Source organism: Leopardus geoffroyi, chromosome E1 (assembly GCF_018350155.1).
Source record: "Leopardus geoffroyi isolate Oge1 chromosome E1, O.geoffroyi_Oge1_pat1.0, whole genome shotgun sequence".
Classification (NCBI taxonomy): Eukaryota; Metazoa; Chordata; class Mammalia; order Carnivora; family Felidae; genus Leopardus; species Leopardus geoffroyi.
The window spans coordinates 28,646,113-28,671,321 of NC_059330.1; the positions used below are offsets into that span (position 1 = coordinate 28,646,113).

The 25,209-nt window shown below is 45.3% G+C and overlaps 1 long non-coding RNA gene across 1 annotated transcript; it reads left to right on the forward strand.

Moving 5' to 3' along the window:
• The first annotated feature begins 8,100 nt into the window (after positions 1–8,100).
• LOC123603399 lies at positions 8,101–13,641 on the forward strand. The gene is made up of 5 exons (XR_006714859.1): positions 8,101–8,318; positions 8,703–8,921; positions 11,790–11,940; positions 12,535–13,230; positions 13,320–13,641. It is a non-coding gene; the product is annotated as an uncharacterized LOC123603399 (long non-coding RNA).
• The last annotated feature ends 11,568 nt before the right edge of the window (positions 13,642–25,209 follow it).

Below are 25,209 nucleotides of genomic sequence, written 5' to 3' on the forward strand. Positions count from 1 at the left end.
CCCTTGAGTTGTTGACTTGCTTCAAGGATTTCAGGAGGATGGAGAAGGGTGGGAACATATACCCTCAAACTCAGTACAGTGCAGACCCTGGTGCCAGTTCCCTCTGCCAAGTCCCCATTTCGTGGAGGGGGGGGGGACCTAAGGAAGAAAGCAATGTGACAAGAACGACTGGAATCTGCCCCAATTCCCCACTGATTTCTTGAGTGACCTTGGAAAACATGTTTCCCTAGGCAACCATTTACCAAGTCCTAAATATTGCCCTTCCTCCTCCCCAAGTCCCCCAAAACCTGGAGGAGCCAGCCAAGGTCAACCATGCGCCCAAGAACTAGTGAGATGAGACTAGAATAGGAGTCAGAGGAGAAGTCCTAAGCCCAAATTGGCTCAGTCAAATCATTTTATTCCTCAGAATATGGATTTCTTCAACTAGAAAATGTAGGACTGGATAATCTATAAGGTCCTTGTCAGCCCCCAGATTTCACAGGTCTATGATTCTCTGATTTCAATACCCCATCATAAAGGATACTTGCCCTGTGGGTCAGAGAAATATCTCTACCTGTAGCCAAGTTTAAATACCCTCTTTTCTGATCTCTCTGATCCTCTTAGAATTCAGAGAGCATTCCTCTATACTCCCACCACCCAACAGAGTTGGGATATCATTCTGTTCATCTTTGTATTCTCTCAACTAACAAAGTGCCTTGACATAGTTAAAGTTCAATTAATGTTTGAGCTTCAATTAAAATATTAAAACAAGTGGTCATCAAGAAAGAACCAGAAAAAAGATGTTCCAACGCAAGTAGTGGTTTCTAGATCACAACTCCTCATAATTTAGGAGTCTTCCTCCTTCATTGTCTGCACAATCCTGAGGAACCCTGCCCCTGCCATGGTAGAACCAAAACAGTAATATGGAATTTGTCAGTCCTTGTGCAAAAGATCAGGTTAGGGTTCTTGAGTGCATGAAACATCTGAAGAAAAAAGCAGGACCAGAGTAGACCCCTGACTCCAGGGAGTAGGAACCATGGAATAGTTTCCCAGGGCATCTCAGTGGGGCAAATCACTGGCATTTTCCTTGAGTCAGACCAACTGTCGATTCAATTCCCAAAGAAGGGCATCTGATTGGACAGATTGGCTCACAGGTCCACTTTTTGGCCCTGGAAGTGAAGGCAGCCTGAAAGACCTTCTGAGATCGAGGGGGGAATATCTGACAGAAGGAAAATCCACATGAAGTTGCAAGAAGCAAGAGAGTGGGTGCTGGGCAGGCAGAAACACAGATGTCTACTCTTGGAGAGCCTCCAGAGTGGGAGGCAAGATTATTTATGAGGGAGAACCTTGTTCCCACTGTCATAAAAACAAACACTAAGCTCTCACACCCTCAGTCCCATAGAGTGAGGTGGGGAATGGTGAGTGGAGTCCTAAAAAATGAGGTCTGTACAACTTTGCCTTCCTCTCTGAGAACAATTTTGAAGAAAAACTTTGCATTGCTAGGCATATTGAAGTATATTCCAGTTGGCAAAAACTTTAAAAAAAAATCTTCTCACTAGGATATGGAGGCCCACCTTACATTTCAACGTAATAAGCTAATTCTGTTTTTACATATATAGCAGCTTTAGTGCACGATTCAATGGTTTTTAGTATTCACAGAGCTGTGCAACCATCACCACTACCTAACTTTAGAACATTTTCACCACCCAAAAAAGAAACCCTATACTCATTGGCAGTCACTCCTCCATTTGTCCCCAGTTCCCATTAATCTACTTTCTGTCTCTATAGATTTGCCTATTGTGGACATTTCCTACAAATTGAATCATAAAATACATGGTCTTGGGTCGCCTGAGTGGCTTAGTCAGTTAAGCATCTGACTTCAACTCAGGTCATGATCTCATGTCTCGTGGGTTCAAGCCCTGCATTGGGCTCTGTGCTGACAGCTCAGAGCCTGGAGCCTGCTTCAGATTCTGTATCTCTTCTCTCTGCCCCTCACCTGCTTGCATTCTGTCTGTCTCTCTCTCTCTCTCTCTCAAAAATAAATATTTAAAAATTTTTTTAAATAATAAAATACATGGTCTTTTAGGACAGTCTTAGTTCACTTAGTATAATGTTGTCTAGGTTCATCCATGTTATAGCATGAATCTGTACTTCGTTCCTTTTTATGACTGATTAATATTCCATCATATAAACATACCGTATTTTGTTTATCCCTTCATCAGTTGATGGACATTTGGGTTGTTTCCACTTTTTAGCTGTTATGGGGAATGCCTCTATAAGCATTCTTACACAAGTTTTGGGGTGGATATATGACTTCAATTCTCTTGACTATACACCCCAGTGTAGAATTGCTGGGTTTTATAGCAATTCTATGCTTAACCTTTTGAGGAATGGTCAGACTATTTTCCAAAGCAATTGCTTCATTTTACATTCCTACCAGCAGTGTATGAGAGTTGCAATTTCTCCACATTCTCACCCCACACCTATTATTGTCTTCTATAGTATAGCCATCCTAGAGGGTATGAAGCCAACTGTAGTTTTCATTCACATTTCCTTGGTGTTTAATGATCTTGAGCATCTTTTCATGTAATTGGCAGTGTGTATATTTCTTTGGAAAAATATGTTCAGATCCTTTGCCCATTTTTATATTTTATATTAGGTTTATATTGTCTTTATATTATTGACTTGTAAGAGTTCTTTATATATTCTAGATACTAGACACTAGACCCTCACCAGAGATATGATTTACAAATATTTTCTCCCATTCTGTGAATTGTATTTTGATTTTCTTTTTTTCCCCTCGGTTGTGTTTTCATTTTCTTGATAGTGACCTTTGAAGCACAAAAGTTGTGAATTTTGATGAAGACAAATTTGTCAAATTTTGTGTCCCTTGTGCTTTTGATGTCATTCCAAGAAATCATTGCCTAATCCAAGATCACAAAGATCTACTTCTACGTTTTCTTTTAAGAGTTTTAGCTCTTTCTAAATGAACCTATTTGAGTTAATTTTTGTATGGTGTGAGATGGGGTTTAACTTCATTGTTTTGCTTGTGGATATCCAATTGTGCCACATCTTTAGTTGAAAAGACTATCCTTTCACCACTAAATTGTCTTGACACCCTTATCAAAGATCAATTGACCATAAATTTGTTTCTTTTTTAGGCTGCCAATTGTATTCCATTGATCTACCTATCCTTATGCCAGTATGATACTGTCTTCATTACTATAGCTTAGTAAGTTATGAAATCTGGAAATGTCCTCCAAATTTGCTCTTCTTTTTCAAGATTCTTTGTCTAATTTGGGTCCCTGGCATTTCCATATTACCTTAAGGACCAGCTTACCAATTTCTGTAAAAAAGCCAGCTGGACTTTCAATAGAGATTATGTTAAGTCATAGATCAAGTTGGGGAGTATTGCTATCTTAACAATATTAAGATAATTAAGATAATATTAACATGTTCTGATCCATGAACATGGGATTTCTTTCCATTTATTTAGGTCTTCTTTAATTTCTTTTAATAATGTGTTATAATTTTCAGCTGTGTTATAATTTGTTATAATTTTCACTTTTTTGGTAAATATATTCTTAAGTATTTCATTCTTTATTGTATTTTATTAAATATTTTATTTTATTTATTTATTTTGAGAGAGAGAGAAAGTATGAGTGGAGGAGGGGCAGAGAGAGGGAGAGAGACAGAATCCTAAGCAGGCTCCCCACCATCAGTGCAGAGCCTGATGCGGGGCCTGAACTCACAAACCATGAGATCATGACCTGAGCCAAAATCAAGAGCCAGATGTTTAACCAACTGAGCCACCCAGGTGCCCCTCATTCTTTTTTTTAATGTTATTATGGGGTGCCTGGGTGGCTTAATCGGTTAAGCGCCAACTTTGGCTCAGGTACTGATCTAGCCCCATATCAGGCTCTGTGCTAACAGAGGATTTTTGTATCTATATACATAAGCAATATTGATGTATAGTTTTCTCGTGATGTCTTTGTCTTGTTTGGGCATCTGGATAACACTGGACTGCATTGGAAAGTGTTCCCTACTATTCTTTCTTTCTTTTTCTTTTTCTTTTCTTTTCTTTTTTTTTTTTTTTTTTGGAAGAGTGTGGAGGATGGATATTATTCTTTAAACATTTGGTAGAATTCAGTAAAGCCATTTAGGCTTGGAATTTTCTTTGTGGGAAGTTTTAAAAATACCAAAGCAATCTACTTCTTTTAGGTCTATTCATATTATCTATTTCATGAAGTAGTTTCAGTAGTTTGTGTCTTTCAAGAATTTGTCCATTTTGTCTAGGGTCACCTAATATGATAGCATATAGTTGTTCATAGTGTTACTTTATAATCTTTTTTATTTCTTTAAGATCTGTAGAAATGTCCCTTATTTCATTCCTGACTTTAGTAACTGAGTCTTCTCTTTTCTCTTGGTCTAGCTAGAGATTTGTCACCTTTGTTCATCTCTTCAAGGTACCAACTTTTATTGCATTAATTTTTCTCTTGCTTTCCTATGAATAAGGTGGTTCTCCAGCACTCAGATGATAAAAGCTCCTGGGTCAGGGGAAGCTCAGACTGGAACTATTTCTTTGAGCAGCTGGATTTAAACTCAGTTCCTTGTCTATTTTCTTCTAAATCAGAGTTCTCTCTATTTTAGTGGCTCCCTTGCCCCCCCAATCCCTGAAGTGATATGGAAAAAAAAAAAAAAAAACAGAGACCACACTATTAATTGAAGGCTGTGAGGGACAAAATTTCATTAAATCCATAAACATTTCTTAAACATTTGTAACAAGCTCTGTGGAAAGGGGACATGGATGAGTATCCAGAAGTAGCCTCAGACTTCTCCACCCTCACAGCCTATAAGCTGGGGAGACACACATGTATGCAACCAACTTGACCCCAGGCTAGAATATGATGAGAACTGTGATCAAGAGTGAACAAATGCTCATGGGGGACACAGGGTTGGGTGGTAATCAATCTTTCTGGAAGAATCAGGGAGCAGAAGAGTTGACATTTGAGGTAAGTCTTGAAGCATGGTAGGTTTTGAAGGAAAAAAAAGAAAAGGGAGGAAGTATGTTTCTTTAGTTAGAGAGAAGCTCACTGGCTAAGGTAGAGAATGGTAGGAAGTCAGGCCTGGCAGGAGAGCAGTGTTCTGGAGAAGGAAACAGGGTGGACAGAAAAGTTAAGGCCAGACTTTGGAGGTGGCTAAAGGATATGCTGTGGAGCTAGAACTTTATCCTTAAGAAACCTGGAGCCCACTGAAGGGCACTGAGCAGGAGGATGATGTGACCAGCCTTTGTTGGAACTCGGGGCTGCAACAGAAACCGAAGTTGGTTTACTTAGACTCTCTGGTGCCATCCACACCTACAGAAGCAAGCAGTGACAGCTGCCATTACCACCGTTGGTCACACCCTCCTTGGGACTCTCTCCTCCTTAAGCTCCATGGCACAGCACTTCCCTGATGCCTTCCTACCTCTCTGGCTGCTCCTTCTCAGTCTCCTTAGCAGGCTCTTCTTCTTCTGCCCAACCTAAGTGCTGGTGTTCCTCAGAGTTCTGTTCTAGATTCTTTTCTCTTCTCACTGGACCACTTTCCCTTGGAGATCTTCTATGTTACCATGGCTTCATGACCAACTATGGACTGGAAATTCCAATCTATGTGTAGCTTTCTCAGACCTGTCTACTTATTTAGACCCATCAGATCTAACTATCCATTAGAGATCTCCACTGAGGTGCTATATTCTGTAAAATTAGGTCCAGGGGTGCCTGGGTGGCTCATTCAGTTGAGCGTCTGACTCTTAATATCAGCTCAGGTCATGATCTCGCTGTTGTGAGGCTGAGCCCTATGCTGGGGCAGACCCTGCTTGGGATTCTCTCTCTCCCTCTCTCTCTGCCCCTCCCCTGTTCTTGTGCGTGTGTGCATGTGTGCACTCAGTCTCTCTCTCTCTCTCTCTCTCTCTCTCTGCCTCTCTCTCTCTCTCAAAATAAATAAATAAACATTAAAAAATAAATAAATAAAATAAAATTAGGTCCAGATGTGACTAGAAGGGAAGTCCCAAGTAAAATGGCCCAAATGAGATAGAAGTTTATTTCTCTTTCAGATAAAAGGAGTCTACAGGTATTAAGTTCCGGCCTGGTATGGCAGCCTGGGAGTCATCTCTCTGAGATCTGTCCCTTTGTTTCTATCCCCAAGCCACCATCCTCCTCCAGGTCCACTGCGATAGCTCTGCCATTCTTGCTCCTCTCAAGCACACTCTCTGCATCTACACGGTAGCCACCAAACATATGTAGCTATTGAGCACTCAAAACGTGGCTAGTCCAAATTGAGATGCATTATCAGTGTCAAATACACACTGGAGGCTTTCCCTGCTACCCTGTTTCTCTGAGCTCCCTTTACATCTCTACCTTGACCCCACTCTACCCCACCCCCAACTAACAGTTTTGCCAACTAGCTGTGTCCTTTTCCAGACTGATTAGAATCCTGCCTGTTGCATTCACTGTGGTATCCAGAGGAAAGACTACTGACATGTGGCCAGTAGTCAACAAGCATTTGCTGAGCCAATGAACAAGTCAATGAATGACTCACCCCAAAGCCAAATAAACAAAATTTCAGGTAGGGTAACACCAGACCTCATGACTTCTAAGCCTCAAAGAAATGGCCAGGTGACCATTAGGTTCCCAGTCTGGGAAGTGAGGCAAAGGGAAATTTGCAACACATTGCCGGTCTCCAGTCCTGCTCCAGGCCCACATATGTTCATTTATAGAGACCCAAGCCACCACTGTCTCTTCCCCCTTCCCAAGAAGGGCAAACAGTACTGGATCTCCTCCCAAGGAAGCTCTCTGGCATGTGCCCCCAACATTTTCAGAAAGAGCTATATTGAGGATACTTACCAGAAATGAGCTTCCTCCTGGGTGGGGTGGAGTGGGGTGGGTCAGAATGAGGGAAGGAGGTGAGAAGGGTGCCCATTTTGAGTTGCTGTCTACCCAGCACCAGGAGAATTGATGTACATGTTTCTTATAAAGTGTGAGCCTCTCTGTGAAGATTTCCTTTGAGGAGACAGGAGGTGGAGGAGATGGGGAGATGGGGACCCAGAATTGAAGATAGGAAAGAAATTGGAGTCAAGAAGCCAGAGAGGGAGTGCCTGGGGTTCCATTGTTAATTTACTGTGTGACCCAAAACAAGCCCATATAGCTGCTCTGGGCTTTAATTCCTCATCTATAATCAAAAGAGGGGCACGTTGGTGGCTCAGTCATTAAAACATCCAGCTCTTGATTTCGGTTCAGGTCATGATCTCATGGTTATGAAATAAAGCCCTTTGTCTGGCTCTGAGCTGACAATGCGAGCCTGCTTGGGATTCTGTCTCTCTCCCTCTCTCTCTGCCCCCCCCCCACTTTTGCTTGCTCTCTCTTTCTCTCTCTCTCAAAATAAATAAATAAATAAATAAATAAATAAATAAATAAACAAACAAACAAACAAACATTTATAATAAAAATAATCAACTTTTGGGCCACCTGGGTGGCTCAGTCAGTTAAGAATCCAATTCTTAATTTTGGCTCAGGTCGTGATCTCACAGTTCATGAGTTCGAGCCCCACATTGGGCTCTATGCTTGTTAGTGCAGAGCCTGCTTGGGATTCTCTCTCTCTCTGTCTCTCTGCCCCCTCCCCACTTGCACATGCATGTGCGCTCTCTCTTTCTCTGTCTCTCTCTCTCTCTCTCTCTCTCAACATAAATAAATAAGCATTAAAACAAAGTTAAAAAAAAAAAAAAGAATCAGCTTTCTGCACCTCTGGAGGGGTTGTTGTAAGAATGAAAGGTGATAATGGATGTAAATGGGCTTTGAAAAGACAAGTATCAGAGTAAAACTACCATGCACAGGCAAAGTTTTTAGGCTGTGGTTCTGTTTGGGCAGGAGATTCCCACAGTTGTGGGAATGAGGCTGGGAGTGCTGGCTAGGAACCTACATTCTCTCAACAAAAGTGAGAGCAGAAGGCAAAGCCGGAAACCATTCTCTCAGCCATGATCCTCCCAGGAGTCTGATCAGCCTATCTGCCTATTTTGCCTTGGAGCAGAAAAACTGAATCTTTTATTTTTTATTCTTTTTTTTTTTTTAAGTAAGCTTCATGCCCAGCATGGAGCCCAATGCAGGGCTCAAACTCACAATCGTGAGATCAAGACTTGACTCCAGATCAAGAATCAGAGGCTCAACCTACTGAACCACCCAGACACGCCCAGAAAAGCTGAATCTTGAACAGAGCCTTGAAGAAAGTGCACCCAGCAGCTATCCTCAAGGCCTTGCAGAAAGCACAGTCCCACTTTGGGGCCCCCTCACTGCTTCTGACACATTCAGGTGAGCATGAGCACACACAAACACCCATATGTGCACACACACACAAATACACACCCTTTGTAGATGATACACACACTCCAGGTCCTCCGCCCAGTGCCTTGAACCTCAGAGCTTCCTGTTACTCCTTCTCAACTTGGAAGGACTCCCAGTGGATTGACCCTGCCCTTAACCCAGCTAGAGACCATGAGCTGCTCCATGTGGAGTCCCTGATCCCCCAAAGAGGCCAGCCAGCACAGAAAGGGTTGCTGGAGACCCCTCTGAGCTAATGAAGTGGGTCTTGAAGGTGGGGTGCATGCTGGAGGCCCTTGCTCTACGGGCAGACCCTATACTTGACAAAGTGATCACTCACAAGTTTTATCAGCCTCTTCTCTCTTTTCCTTTCAGAGCCGTGTGAGATCACACAAAGCCATCAGGAATACCTGCAGTTCCCAACCTGGAGAACTGAAAACATTCCCCAGCATGCTGCCAGCGTGAAGAAGCTCTGTAATTACAGACATGCAGGGGTTTGTGTTCCTGACCTCACTCATCGATGAAACGCTTCCGTCCCCTTCACTTCCCACGGTGTCTTTATCAAGGAAGCGGGAAGCTGGGCCCATCAGAAAAGTGAGTTCTGACTCTCTGCTCCACCATGGGCAAACACTAGACCTCACTACGATTCAAATCCATTCAATCGTGTATTCATTCCCTCATCCAACACACATTTAATGGCCCCCTGCCATGTGCTAGCACAGGGCCTGGTGCTGGGGACACACCAAATGTGACCCAATCCCTACTGTTGAGGAGATCATAGTCTAGTAAGGAAGGTAAGGTATATGATATAAATAGTTACAATAAAAAAAATCAAAAAGTGATGTGTGATAAGGAAAGCACAGGTAAGGGGCTCCTGGGTGGCTCAGTCGGTTAAGCATCCAACTTCCACTCAGGTCATGGTCTCATGGTTGGTGAGTTCAAGCCCTATGTAGGGGGTCTCCACTGACAATGCAGAGCCTGCTGCTTCATATCCTCTGACTCTCTCTTTCTGCTCCTCTCCAGCTTGCACTCTCTTTCTCTCAAAAATAAATAAACATTGGGGGGGGGGGCGCGAAAGGAAAGTGCAGGTAAAATCCTAGATGAGAGAAAGATAATTTTGGGAAGGGTGGCTGTTTCTTGATGGTCAATATAGTGCAATGGCTGAGAGTACAGACTCTGGAACAACAGACCTGGTTCAAATCCTTACTTTGTCACCTACTAACTATGTAACCCCATGGAAAAATGAGAATTTTCAGGGGTCCACCTGCTATGGATGTCAGCTGGAAAGTGGCATAGAACATGGTTTTTCTGCATGTGTAGAGCAGGAGGGAAAGGCAGTCTAGAATGATAGGGGCACAGGGAGAGAGAGTGTGGTGCTTGGAAGGATTTCCTTTTTGCTACAGCATAGCCTCTGAAAAGGGAAGAAAAAGAGTTGAAGTCGGTGAATTCAGTTGGGGGTAAACTTTGGAACACAGGATGCCAAAACAAACGTGTGAAGTATAATGACATAGGGCAGAGTGCCCACCTAGCCCCAAGCAATTGTCCTCATCTTTAGAGCCAAGTTCAACTGGGCCAAAGTGGGGAGGGTCCCCAAAGTGGGGAGCCAGCCCTTGGGGCTTGGTGCAGTGTTGGCCTGCGTCTTGGATTCTGCCCACCGAGGGAGGCCTGTTCCTGCCTCTCTGGCAAATTGAGCCTGAGAAACAGGGCTGAGGGAGAGCCCTGGTTTTCTTTCACAAGGACAAGCAGACATGGGTAGCTGTGCCAATCTGAAGGCCAGTGATGGAGCACAGAGGCTGGGAGAGGCCTCTGGAAAGGTGGCTGATGGGGAGGGAGGGAGGGCTAGAGGATGGATTCAGCGGGAAGAGGCTGAGCTGGTTCATTATCATTGTCACTGGCTTCCGTCTTCCTCTGGGGTTATACACAAACCCTTTGATCCCAGGTCAGAGTGGGGGAGACTGAGAGCGAGATTTCACCAAGCTCAAAACAAACTAAGGAGTGGCTGCAAAAGGGGCCACCTTCCCAGAGAGGGATTCCTAGCTCAGTGCCATCCCCAACCCGGGGTTGAGGGGCCAGATTGGGAGGCCACGTGGTAAGGCGCTAAGTGTCCTCAACCGGGGGGTATCAGGAGGCCTCCATTCTTGTCCACCTTGTGCGTCTCTCTTTGTGTGACTTTGGGGAAATCACTTCCCCTTGGACTCTGTTCCTTCTCAGTAAAACAAAAGGGTTTTGCTGGAAGGATCTCAGAGGTCTTTCACGGCTCAGAAATCGAATGCCTGTACCTGAGTTAAGCAACTCCCTGCTGTTAAGATTTGGGGTGTGTATCCTAAATATTGGAAGAAACCCAGAACATTCAGATATGAGAAAAGAGGAAAGCAGGGAGGCTGTCCGGAGCCCCCAACCCTCAGTGTGCTCAGGTGTGAGGGCCACAGAAGGGGTGGGAAGAGGAGGAAGAACAAGGAGAGGGAGGAGCAGCCTATCTGAGCGCCTGACATCTCAGGGCAAAGGAAGCTAAATGATAAGAGGATTCTTCCCCCAACTCCAGCCCAGGATCCTGTGGAAAAGCTGCATTATAATCGATAGCCTCGTAAATAAATAAATAGTCAACGCATCCTGTCTCCAGCTCAGAGCTTCTTCAGGAAAATCGAACCTCGACCCACTTCTGCTCGCTCATTCTGGATTTCTACGGAGGCCTCCAGAGGGAAGGAACACTTACAGGTCATCTTGGGCATCCCCCTGCCTATGGGCCGGCCTGCCATCAGTCATGACCTGAAGGAAATGATTAGGAGGGTAAATCTGTAGCTAAGATACCCACAATGTTCCCCCCTTCCCGCCCCCCGCCGCCCCACGTAACACAACAGTGTTGTTTTCAGATTATCTACACTGCAGTTCCTTTCCCCCAGCACTGATAATTGGGGTTTCATTGTCTCAGGGAGGAATTCAGGCCTCAGAAGCAGTTGGTAATCCAGACTCCTGGCTCTGGTGTGGTTATCTCACAGCTGACAGAGGTAGCTCTGGCTGCCCGGAACGTGGCAAAGGACTCATTCCCTGGTACCTTCTAAGAGGCAAAGGTAGCCAGTAGCACAGTATAATGGGCTCATAGAGCTGGTTACTAATTTGCAAGGCTGCATGAATGAACTGCCCCAAAATACGAGGAACACATTTATGCAATGGACTTCCTACACTAGGGAAGAGACTATGAACGCAGTACACCAGCCTTCAGTCAGTTCGTAGAGCCAAGAGGGTCTTCAAGAAATTATTTGGCCCGGCCCTCTCCCCATGAGCAGCCCCCAAGGTCCAGCCCTGAAGTGACAGGCCCAGGGTCTAATGTAGGGCACCCATGTCTGGCCCTAGGCTTCCCGTTCTCCCCATAGCACAGGTTGGGGCTGGTGCTGAGCAAATGGGTTGTGGCTGTCACCAGAGAGGAACTGGCAGCCGATACAGCAGACTCTGTTTTCTTCGCAGGCTGAGGGTAACTAGAGGAAGCTGAGAATTCCTCTGCTCTGCTCTGCTCTGCTCTGCCTCGGCAGGAAGAGGGGACAGGAGGAGGGGAAATGGGAAGGCCAGTGGCTCTCATTCCAAAGGAGGAAATGTTCCAGCTCCTCAAATAAGCCAGGTAGCGTGGGCCAAAGATGGCAGGGAAGACAACAGTAGGGCCCCATGGCGTCCCTGGGGGGTGGGGGGGGGGACGTCAGGAGCCTGGGTCCCCTGTTTGGAGTTGCTCTGGGCTAATGGTGAGATCTAACATTTATTAAATGCTTGCTGTATGCCAGGCACTGTGCTAAGAACTCTATTGTACTATGAAGGCAGTTTGTATAAGGGCTAAGAAAATGGCCTAAGTGACTCATGACTGGGTTCAATCCACCTTGGCTACTCACTAGTTCTATGACCTTGAGTAAGTGACTTAACCTCTCTGTGCCTCAGTTACTTCATTAATAAAACGGGATTAACAGTACCTACCTGATAAAGTCATTTGAAGATTAAGTGCATTCACTCACAACAACCCTTAGGACAGTGTCTGCCATGTAGTGAGCTAAGTTTTGCTATTACCACCTTGGTGAACTCTCACCTAGAGTAGCTATTAATCTCGGAGGCTCAAAGAAGTCGAATGCTTGCCGAAGGTCCCAGGTCTGTTTGACAGACAGCATAGGTGCCCTCCTAAGATCCTCTCTTTCTCTCTCTCTCTCTCTCTCTCTGTCTCGGGAAGCAGCTCCAGAACTCGCCAGCTCCCACCCAGGTCCACTCCAGTTTGGAAACTCCATGGCTGCTTCCACAGCAGGAACAAAGATGGACCTCTATCCTGCTGGTGAGGCCTGCCTCCTGGGGCAGAAGGTACCTACTGTCGCCTCTGGCAGGACCCAGACCCAGGAGCCTCCCAGAGGCCTCCCTCTTCACCAGTGCCCCGGGCGGGCCTCGCCTAGAGCCTCCCACCTTCCCGCACAGTCTCCCCTCCTCATGCAAGATGCCGGCTGCTGAGATGGGAGGGATAAACAAACTGTGGCTCTGGCCCAGCCCTCTGCCGGCTGGCTGCTCCCCGCCCCCCTCAATCCGCAGTGCACAGTCGCTCTGTTCTCCTGCCAACTTGGCAGCTCGTCTCTGCTGTTACTATCAACACCTCCCAGGGAAGAGGGAGAGGAGTGAGTTCTGATCGCCTGGCACACCGAGCAGCAAATTCGTGTCAGAGCCAGCCCCAGAATGTCTCCCAAGCTCCCAAGGCTCCTGGTGGGGAAGGAAAGGTGGGCCTGAGCAGAGAAGCCCCCACTGCAAGCCAGGCTCCAGCAGAGTGCCTGGGTCTGGCCAAAGCTGCAGCCCCCAGGAGCAGGCAGCTCTGAGAGAAGGGACCGCCAGGCCGGGCAGGTGCACAGGAAGGGGTTCTGTCTCACCCCGGCACTTGCCACAGTCCAAGGTGGGTTGGTAGCTCGATTCCTGACATGGTTGGTCAGGGGTAGGGCAGCCTATGGTCAAGATAGAAGAAACAGGTCTTTCTCTCTGCAGGCCATGAAGCCCTGGAGTGCGTGGACTGTACCTCCTTTCTTCCATCTTTCTTGGACTCATGCAGAGCTCTTGCCCTCCCTGTCAGATTGGATTGGGAGACCCAAAGGGGCCACATTTTACCCCCAAATGGAAACTTCTCGCAGACAGAAACCATATTTCCTTTTCCCAACCCTCTTCCCCAGGCTCTTACACCCTGCCTAGTTGGCTCCATAAAGCAGCTGATGGAGCTGCTGTCAGCTCCTGCTGGACTCCTGGGGCCCAGTTAGGAAGAAGAAAGAACCCATATTTCCAGGGGCCCAGTGCTCCACCTCAAGCAAGGTCCACTCACTCCACCTCAAGCAAGGTCCGCTCACAGTACAGGACCAGGGGTGGTCGCTGTGTGGCCTCTCCCAGGAGGCATGGCCTTCTTAGCTTTGTCACTGCTCGTGAAGGGAAGACCTTTGTGCCCTGCTTTTGGCATCAACAAAAGTGGTAGGTTCAAGGGAAACTTCCTAACGCTCACACCACTCAGTCAGCTAGTCTACCCAAGGATGAGTTATATGCTCCCAATCTTTATGTGCTACCAGCCTGTCTCCTCCTCTGTAACGCAGCAATAACCTTTCATAACTCACTGGGTTCTAGCTGATGGTGATAAAGACACGAAGACGATGCTTATACTTCTAGGGGTGCACCTGGCACTTGGAATCAGTATGTTTTCCTTCCTTCTTTCCTATCTTTCTACCTTCCTTCCTTTCTCCCTTCCTCCCTCCTCCCTTCCTTCCTTCCTTCCTTCCTTCCTTCCCTCCCTCCCTCCCTCCCTCCCTCATTTCTTTCTCTGCTCCTTCCAGGACCCCGTCTCCCAAATGTGAAGCCAATCCTAAGACCATCTCTATTCTCTGCTCCAAAAAAAGTCTAGAAACTACCACCAGGAGAGATATAGCCATTTCCTGGTAGGAACTCCCTAGGTCCCAGAGGGCCAGCTGGCTTTCCATGGCCAGGAAACAGGAAAAGAGAATTCATTCAGTGGGCTGGGATGTAAATAAGCCATAAAAGGCTGCACCATTCTAGGCTGCACCTGTGAGCATCCCTCGGCTGAAGCCCTGTCAGCGTTTCCATGACAAACTCGTATTTCTGGATGCCTCTCTTCCAGCTTCAAGAGCATGCCTTGTGCTGAGACTTGACACTGAAAATGCTTTCATGTTTTTTCCCCCTTAAAAAAGATTGCACACTCTAAAAATCCACCTGCTCATTATATGTGTTTGCTTTTCATTCTGAGAGTTTTGTGGGTATTATATTTGTATGGTAGACACACAAGCATATGATAATACACGTGGGGGTTCTGTGGTGGAGAGCTGCCTTGGCAAATACACAACCACCACACAGCACGGTAAGATGCCTCCCCTCCCTAAGACATCTCTCACACCCATTTGCCTGTTCCAAAGCCTGAAATTCTATCATTAGAGATTTACTACTTTTGAACTTGGGTGATTATCCATCCCTAAGAGTCTACTGTGACAATGCACCAACCCCTAAAAGGGACTAAGCTGCCATCTGATGAGGGGTTAGCAAAAGAACCATGAGGCATCAGGAAAAATGGCTAAAGGATAGAAGAGCCCTAAAAACGTAGATGAGAGGCATCCAAGAAATGTTACCTATTTTACAGTTTGTTAGGCCTGCCTATTGGATACACCGTGTGCATATATAGAAGCGTGCGTGCACACACACACACACACACACACACACACACACAGTGCTCTTTATATACAGCAGTTGTTCCCAAAACCTAAGTGATGTTCGTATTCACCGGGGAATACTTCCAAAAATGCAGGTGCCCAGGCCTTGCCCCGGACATACTGAATCGGCATTTCTAGGGCTAGAGCAGAGCCCAAGTTTCCGCATTGATCAGTCAGGTTTAGAAACCACTGACAGAAAGCATAGAGCACCAGAAGAGAAAACAGAACACCTGAATTTGAGTAACAGCATCGCCGTTTATTGAGGGACCCTGGGCCCTGCACTCTCTGAACCTGGGGGAAACACCCAGTTCCCATGGCCCATATGAGGCAGTGTTACAGAAATGCCCATTGAAAACCAGCTGACATTGCAAAATTAGTTGTTTTCCCACACACACATGGCACATGGCATGCATTGATACACATTCATGGGTATCCATGTCCCCAGATGCCCTACAGAGAAGGCAGGTCTGGTGTTCATCACTGTCCTTCACCTTAGCTTATATCTGCCTGCACTTCCAGATGGACTTTCTCACTCCAGGACATGTGCTCTGCTCATCTCTCCTAATAGCTTGGCACAGTCCTTGATCACTGAAACATGATTTTTCCATCTAATGGGTTTATCTACCGTCTATAATCTCTCCGATGTTCATCAGTTCTGGGGAGAAAGAAGGAAGAGGAGTCACTCCTCTGCTTTATGATAAGGGGAAACCCAAACAAGGGGGTTTATAAAGAGGGCTTTGTACTACTTAAACATAGAGCAGTGATTATTTCCTTTTGAAAACGTGGTGACAATGTGCTCACAAAAATTCCCCCTACGGTTTCAGGGTTTCATGGACTTCCTGATGTCTTTCCATGGACCCTCTAGGAGTCCAAGGAATCCCCCGTAAACAACCCCTGCCCCACGTGGCTCTGGCAGCCCAAGACCTCTGAGCTTCTAGAGGGTCACATTCAAGCACATGAGGCATCCTTTCAGCTGGGCCTCGGCTGAGTGTCTGACTTCTCACTCCTCACCACAAGCCGTGAGATGAACTTGAGTGACCTCCCCTCCCTCCCCACGAAAGAGAGTTAAAACCCAGTGACACAGTGACACATCACCTGTGTTGAACAGAATCTTCTCAGACCCAGACAATGCCTCCTTGTTCCTGATCCTGCAGCACAGGGTCTAAGCTGCCATAAGGTATCAGGAGGATGGATGGTCTTTACTATGATGACAGAAAACACAGCTCAGACTGGCGTAAGCAATAAAAGGAATCTATTGGTCCATGACAATAAAAAATTTCAAGGTGGCTGGACTTTTTGCCCATCCAGGTGAGATCCATCTGCTCTGAGCTGTTTTTGTTCATTTGCTTGCTTGCTTGCTTGCTTTTTTGCCTCCTCCATGGCATCAACCTCATCCAAAAACTTCCAGCCTTCAAGGTTGCAATGTGGTCTTGCCAGCAGCAACCAAAACTGTACACACCCTCATCCCTACTTGGGAGAGAGAGCAAGCTGCTTTTTTGATAGTACCCATGAAAGAAAATGGAAGCTTCTTTCCAGAACCCCTCAGTCAGTGTCTCCCACATTCTATCAGCCTACATTGGGAAACATCCCATCCTGATTAGAGCCTCCGATGATGCAGGACTGCATGGCTAGGAAATTCAGAACATAGTATAAATGGCATGCCTCATTGCTCAGACCTCAGGTCCTTGGGCTTGGCCTCCCACCCTTACACAATTCAAACTGCTTTCCAGAAAGAGATTGATAACTCAAAAGAAATGATTTTATAAATGCTAAGGCTCCAGTCTTGTCCCACACTTGGCCCCTTGACAAGAGCATGGACCTTCTCAAGAAGGTAAGGGGGAATGGATTTTCATTTTCTAGAGAAAGGGAAGGAAACACAATCTACAGCCAGTCAGCTGAGCAGAATGCAGGCCACACAGGGGTTCAGAGGCCTGGGATGGGCCTCCTTTCTCCTTTAAGCCTTTGGGTGACCATGAACAACCTGTTTACCCTCTTTGGCCCCAGAAAGAGTCAAATTGTCTTCCCTTCCATATGTAAGGAGCAACAGTTTGGAGGAAGCTGGGTTCTCAGAGGATTCCAGGCTTGTGTACAACTGCTCAGAGCATAGAGATCATGGTGTGTGGAGTGGTTTCTGACCAGTCCTCACTTGTCAATACCATCCAGAAGGTATTTTAGTATAACTCCAATAAAATTACGGGCTCTGTGTGGGCCCTGGCTCTTCTCAGACACTCATATAAAGAAATATGGTTCGGCAACTGAAAGTCATTTCAAAAGGAATTCCAGTTATTTATTAATGTCTTTTGAAAAGATATAAACACTTTGCAAAGTTGGTCTGAAGCCCCCTTTTGTCCTCCTTAATTCTGTCACATAGATAGCTACTCAAGGGCCTTTTACATGTCAAAATCTCCTATAGTCTCTCCAGCACCCAAATGTCTCCCTTCTTTCCGAGCTCTTTATTATGGAGGTCAATCAAGTTAGCCTCTTGTGTCAGGTCCTTCCTCTTTCCTCCAGTCTCTCTTCACACCCATTACCCCAATTCTACATCTGAGAAGATCTGGATATCAAAGTTATTAACACAGAACTCTCTGTAGAATACTCACACTTTAATAAATCTTGTCCTGTCACATAAGCATTATTGAGGAACAGACTTCCAGTCTCATATATGCATAGATTATTCTCATAGTGTGTATTAAGGTTCTCCAGAGGAACAGAATCAATAGGATATAGACAGATACATATAAGATTTTTATTAAAGGAATTGCTCACATGGTTATAAAGGACAAGAAATCCATGATCTGCCATCTACAAGCTGGAGAAGCAGGAAAGCTGGTGGTATAATTCAGGTCAAGCCTGAAGGCCTGAGAACCAAGAACTCCTGTGTCCAAGGGCAGGAAAAAATAGATAAAATCTAGCTCAAAAAGAGAGAGGGAGAGGTGCCTGGTTGGCTCAGTTGGTAGAACATGTGACTCTTGATCTTAGGGTTGTGAGTTTGAGCTCCATGTTGGGTATAGAGATTACTAAGTAAAGAGAGAGAGAGAGAGGGGGGGGGAGAGAGAGAATCCACCCATCCTCCATCATTTTGTTCTATTTGGGCCCTCTAAGAATTTGATGATGAAAGCCCACATTAGTGAGGGTGGATCTTCTTTACTCAGTCTACTGATGCTCTTCCAGAAACATCTTCACAGACACTCCCAGAAATGTTTTACCAGCTATCTTGTCATCCCTCAGCCTAATCAAGCTGACACATAAAATTAACAATCACATACCCCATCTTGAAGTAGAACATCAGCTTTAGTTGTTTTTGTTAGTGGGGACATGGGTCATAAACCATCCATCTTGAGACTATTACCTTACAATAGCTTTGACACCAGGAGTTATTTTTCAGAAAAAGTCTGCAGAATAATCTCCACTGGCCTCTCCTTCTCCACTCTCCAGCTGTGTCCACCCTGCTCTGAGATCCAGGAGGCTGAGCTGGTGATCCATACCAAGAGGCTTTCTCGTCCTCTGGTTTCTGGTTGTCTTTGACCACTGAGAGGCATTGACAAGAGATGGGAAGGAGAAGGAGGTCAGGGTATTTATTCTGCCAGATCCTACCCTGGTGAGCTGATGGTTGGCCAAGGCTCCTGTCCCAGGCCCTCTCCCAGCTGCAGCTACCCCTGGGGTCTTGTCACTACTCCCCACCTGCTCCTTCAGCCTAGAGGTGGCAATGGTTCCCTATTGTTTCTGGTTCCTGGAACTCATTACCACCTTCCCTTGCTTTCTCTCCATTGCTGCTTCCCTGAGCCCTATGAACAGCTCTTTCATCCAAGCCTGCTCACTACCTAAGTGTGCCCCTGACATCCACGGCATTGTCACCTCACTGAGTCTCATCTTATCAATGTAAAGTAGAGAGGGAAGGGAGAGAGGATTATACTTTTTTTTTTCATGGAGGATCTAACATGTGAAACTTACAAAAATGATTCAGTCAAGTGTCAAGGTCTAACTTGCATCTTTGGACTGGATTATCCACCATTTTGAGCCAAGTTAAGGTCTTAGTCTGTGGTTGAAGAACAATGTCTCTCTGAAAAGCTAAATGGAAAAAGAATCCAAAGCTTATCACTACTGCGATCTAATGATGGACTGCCACAACCAGGCAGCAACCACTAAAATTCAGTGTGTGGCTTTGCTGCTCTCAACCTTCTCCTGATCACGGCAAGACCATAAAAGAGAGAGAAACACCGAGTACCTCCTACAGAAAGACTGAGTCAGCGATCGACAAAAATCCACACACATCCTCCTTGTCCATCCCAGGCCTGATTAGGAAGAAACCATACCCACCCATATCTGAAATTTCATCAGTAGAGAGGCGTAACTTTGCCTTTAGGCCGGATGTAAATATTGTTTCCTGAAAGGAGTAATTTAGTTACGTTTGATTAATATTTCCATTATGTGCAAGGCACTGTGCTGAGCGCTTGTTAGCATTGTAATCCTATCAGTTACACTTGAGTATGAATAAACTGGATATCAGAAGAAAGAGGAAGTGCAGAGAGGTGGGGAGAAATGTGCTCTAAAGGGAGGAAGCTGAAGACACGCTTTGCCTTTTAATCATCCTGGCTCAGGAGAGAGGCTCTGGGTGAGAGATATAAGGAGGAGATCTTACTGTGTGTAGATGGTGCTTAAAGCCGTGGGACTAGATCAGGCCATCCCAAAGGAAGGAAGGAAGGAAGGAGAGGAGAGGAGAGGGGAAGGGCAGGGAAGAGAAGAGGGAAGAGGACATCTAAGAGCTAAGCCCCAGGGTATTCCAATCTTAGGGCTAGTGAAAGGGGACAAGGGAACCAAGAAAAGAAAATTGACAAGAAACAGCTGGTAAAGTAGGAGGAAAATTGGTAGACTAGGGTGTCTGAAAGCACCTAAAGAAAGTATTTCTAGGAGGGCAGTGATCAAATGACAGAAATTGCTGCTGATGGGTCAAATAAGAACAGAGTACTGACTGTTGAATTTGTCAGCACATTGAGAACCTTGATAAATGTGGTTTCACTGTCATGGTAAGGGGAACAAGCCTGATTGGATGATGTGTGATGGAGAATAGGAGGGGAGGAGATAAAAACAGCACAAGTGTTTTTGTTTTTGTTTTCATTTTTTATTTAACTAATCTCAACACCCAATGTGGGGCTTGAACTCAGGACCCTGAGATCAAGAGTTGCATGTTCCTCCGACTAAGCCAGCTAGGTGCCTCAACACAGTACAAGCCTTAAAAACTTTTTTTTAAGTTTTGCTATGAATGGTTAGCAGAAAAATGATGAAGTAACTAAAGGGGGAAGGTAGAGCCAAGGATTTCTTTTTTTAAAGATGAGAATTATGTCCCATTAGTTGCTGATGGGAATGATCCAGGAGAGAGAAAATTTAACAATGCAGATGAGAAAGCAGAGAATTACCGGATTGACACCTTTTAATAAGCAAGAAGGGAAGGGATCTAGTGCACAAGGGAAGGGCCTGGCCTCAGACACATGGATTGTCCATTCATCATAAGAGGAGGGAAGGCAGATTATGAGAGCCTGAATCAGGAAGGTTGGTATTTTGGGTGGTGGGAAGATAATGATTGTCCCCCAACCCCAACCCCAGTTTCTGTTTTCTCAGTGAGGAAAAGATAATATCAAGGGCTGAAAATGAGAAGCAGGGGGAGTTGTGTGAGAGCCTGAGAAGGGAGGAGTAAGACTCAGTTATCCCAAGGACAATGACTTCCTCAGGGACAGATTATAGGATTGCTGGGCAGCATGTGGTCCTCCTGAGGTTAAAGTTCATGAGTTTAAAGGGATACCTTTCACCACATTCAGCAGCTGGGGTGCAGGTGTGGAAGAGGTAAAAGATTTGACCCATGTCGGGGTTTTGCTACTTCTAGGTTGGGAGGGAAAAAGGTCAAGATGGTTGCAGTTATCAATTGCTATTAAACAAATTATCCCAACACTTAGTAGCTTAAAACAATAGACATTTACTATCTCATAGTTTCTTTGAGACACAACTTGGAATCTGGAAGTAGCTTGGCTGAGCAGTTCTGGCTTGGCATCTGTAATAAGGCTGCAGCCAAGATGTTAACTGGGCTGCAGTCATCTGAAAGCTTGACTGGGTTGGAGAATCTGCTACCAAGATAGTACACTCATGACTAGCAGAGTCATGGGGTGGTTGTTGGCAATCAGACTCAGTTCCTCTCCAAAGGCTGCTCGAGTGTCCTCACAACCTGACATATGGCTTCCTGCAGAACGAGCAATCCAAAGAAGGACTAAGCAGAAGCTGTCCTTTTATGACCTTGACTTGGGTCACTTTGCATTACTTTTGCCACATTCCATTCCTTAGAAGCAAGTCACCAAGACCAATCCATGTTCAAGGGGAGGAGAATTTGACTCCACCTTTTGAATAGAGGAGTATTGTTATGGACTGAATGTTTGTGTCTCCCCAAAATTCATACATAGACTCTCTAACCCCCAGTGTGGCTGTATTTGGAGATGAAGTCTCTAAGGAAGTTATTAAGGTTATATGGGGTCATGAAAGTGGGGCCCTGATCTGATAGGATTAGTGTCCGTATAAGAAGAGACACAGAGCTTGCTTGCTTGCTTCCTCCATGTGCACACAAGAAGGAAAAGCTATGTGAGGACATAGCAAGAAGGTGACCATCTGCAAGTCAAGAAGAGAGCCTTTACCAGAAACTGAACTGGCTAGAACTTTGACCTTAGACTTCTAGCCTCCAGAATGGCAAGAAAATACATATCTGTTGTAGAAGCCATCCAGTCTATGATATTTCATTATGGCAGCACGAGAAAGTCTAAACAATTGTCAAAGAACTTGAAGACATATCTTAATATTACAAAGTACAAGGGTATGTGCAAATGTGTTTATTGTGAATCACTGATTGGAAGAAGTCCCTGAGTGGGTAGGGAAATGTAGGAATGGGAAGCAACTGAACAGATATGAGGTAGTGGCCAGAAAAGAGTGACTCGAAATGGAGATTTTGGACATGGCACAGCTGATGCTGGTGACAAGATCTAGGATGAGATGATGGAAGGAGGTGACTCAGGTGAGAGGGAAAAGAAAGATCTTTGGTGGCAAGAAGATTAGCAGAGAGGCAGAATGTTGGAAAGATCATTCAAGAGATGCTGAAGGGACCAGGATGACACCAAGTATAGGGATGGAGAGAAACACAGTGAACCAGGCGTAAGGTCTTCAATGAATGGGGAGTAATGAGGAAGAGGGTAGTGGCAGGGGGCAGAACTTGACAGCAGGTGGGACTCAAAGGGACATTTCAGGTTGTAGTCTGAGAGTCTGGGGGAAGGGTTGTGGTGTTAGTACTGAAGTGGCTACTAAGGAGCCAAGTGCATAGCCAAGGTTCCGAAAAAGCTTGATAGAAGAGGAGGAGAAACAGAGGATCTGAGCACAGACACACACACTCACAAACAACCAGATAATAGTACATATCTCAGAGGGTTGTTAAAAGGACTGAGTGGGGTGCCTGGGTGGCTCAGTTGATTAAGCATCCAACTCTTGATTTCGGCTCAGGTCATGATCTCATGGTTCACGGGATTGAGCGCTGTGTCAGGCTCTGCACTGACATTGAGGAGCTTGCTTGGGATTCTCTCTCTCCCTCCCGTTCTCTGCCCCTCCCCAGCTCATGGGCACTCTCTCTCAAAATAAATAAATAAACATTAAAAAAAAAAAGGACTAACTGAGCTAACACTTCATGTTTAGACAGTGCTTGTGTGGGGTTTTTTTTCTGACACAAACCAATTCTCCAACAGCACCTCGGTGTACAACAATTCAATTCTTACACTGTCAACATGCAGTTAACATCAGATCCCACAGGTTAAAGGGCTCAGTCCCACAAGACTGCCCCCACTTCAAATGCCAACGGTGAATGGGGTGCCCAGACATTCCACACTTCTGCCCAGATGACTACAAACTTGGGAGTTCCCACAATGCCCGCTGAAGTTCAGTAATTTCCTAAAATGACTCACAGAACTTAGGAGAATGCTTTGTTGGTTCATTATAAAGAATACAAATGAATGGTCAGATGAAGAGATTCATAGAGTGGATCCGGAAGGATCCCAATGCAAGTGCCTCTGTCCCTGTGGAGTTGGGGTGCACCATACTTCCTGTACATGGTGCATTCACCAACCAAGAAGTTCTTCAAAGGTTGCTGTTCAAGAGTTTTGATCCTGAACAATCTCTAGCCCTCCTCCCTCTCTGAAAATTGGGAGGTGGAGCTGAAAGTTCCTTACTCTAATCATACCTGTTAGTCTTACTGGTGGTGGCCAGCCTCCATCCTGAAGCCATCTAGGGGTCCCACCCTGAGCCATCTCAGCATAAACTCAGAAGTGGTCAGAAAGGGCTCATTAGGAATAACATAACACACTTCCTATCACTCAGGAAATTCCATGGTTTTTAGGAGCTCTGTGCCACAACCAGGTACTTATTTATTATACCACAGCCCGCCATGTAGGAAATGGTGTATAAGGTATCAGTAATTCCTTGTTACAGATGAAGCCACTAAGGTACAGAGAGGTTAAGTAACTTTATGGGCACATAGCCAATAAGGGCCAGAGTTAGGGACTCAAACTCAGAATTATGTTAAATGAGAGAAAGAGACAACCTATTGGAAATGCAGCCAACGCAGAGGATTTTAGGCAAACCCTCCCTGCTACCATTCTTTCTCCTCCCCCTCCCCTGCCTCTCTCTTCCTTCTCCCTTTCCTCCTCCTTTTTCTTCTTGAGATAGTCTGAGTTTGTTTCTGTTATTTACAACGAAAAATGCTCTGATCAGAGTAACTACACCAAGGGGCAGAAGAGTCTATGTGAGTGGTACAAGCTCTGAGTGGCTAAAAAAAATATTGTACTGGCCGATGACAAAATTCCTCTTTAAGAAACAATTGTCTGAGTCTAAAATACGGGCTTTTGGACATAAGCTGGAAGTTGAGGGCAAGGCAAAAGGGGAGTTGAATTGCTTTGCTTAAAAATCAAGAGGATTTTTTTTTTAATAATTTGGTTTCCTACGAGGAAATTTTAGGTTGCCTCCAACTTGACTTTATTTTGAAGCCATCATGAATAAATAAGCATCCTCGTACCCAAGACTTTGATTATATCTCTATTTCCTTCAGACCAGATTTTAAGACATAGAATTATGTGGTCAAAGGGCATGGATATCTTAAAGACATTTTTTTTTTTTTTTTTTTACCTGGCACCAAATTGCCCTCCAGAAAGATCAAAACAGTTTAGGGGTGCCTGGCTGGCTCAGTCCATGGAACATGTGACTCTTGATCTCAGGGCAGTGAGTGTGAGCCCCACATTGGGTGTAGAGATTACTTAAAATATTTTTAAAAAATCAAAACAGTTTATATTTCTATCAGCAATGAGTGAGACTTCCAGTTTCCCAAGGTGTTCATATATTTTAAAATCTTTAACACATAGATGAAAATTGCTTTAGTTTGTATTTTGATATTACCAGTAAGACTTTTTTGTGTGTTTATTGGCTGCATCTATTTCTTCTTTTAAGAATTGTCTTCCCAGGGCACCTGAGCAGCTCAGTCAAACATTTGACTTTGGCTTAGGTCATGATCTTGTGGTTCATGAGTTCCAGCTTCATCTTGGCTCTGTGTTAACAGCTCAGGAGCCTGCTTCTGTGTCTCCCTCTCTCTCTGCCCCTTCCCTGCTCAAGTTCTGTCTCTCTCTCTCAAAAATAAATAAACATTAAAAAAAAAAAAAAAAAGAATTGCCTTCCCACAGGCTTCTCTCTGGTGCTTCCCATCTTTCTAATGAACAAAATCCAGCCAATTCCTGTTGGCTTCCTACTCTGCCCACATTGGTTTACTTATCACCGCTTCTGACAAGGTGACCAACTAGTTTGGTTTTAAAAGTGGAAATCCCATGTCCTGAAATCCTTTCAGTCCCAGGTAAATGGAGACAGCTGGTCGCCCAGCTCTGGGCCTTAGATCTTCACCTGCAAAATGAGGACCAGAGGCCCTCACATGTCCCTCTCAGATGTTCCTTCATTCACCCCGTAAATATGTACCAATGCCACACAGCTCTGGGCAGGTGTTCTGCTAGGGAGGCATTACAGATTCCTCAGGGAATGGGACCCGTGTATCCAGAACATCCATGATGGTTCCCCAGAGAGAGAATATCTTGATGAATTTTCAGCTGAGACCTGCGTGATTG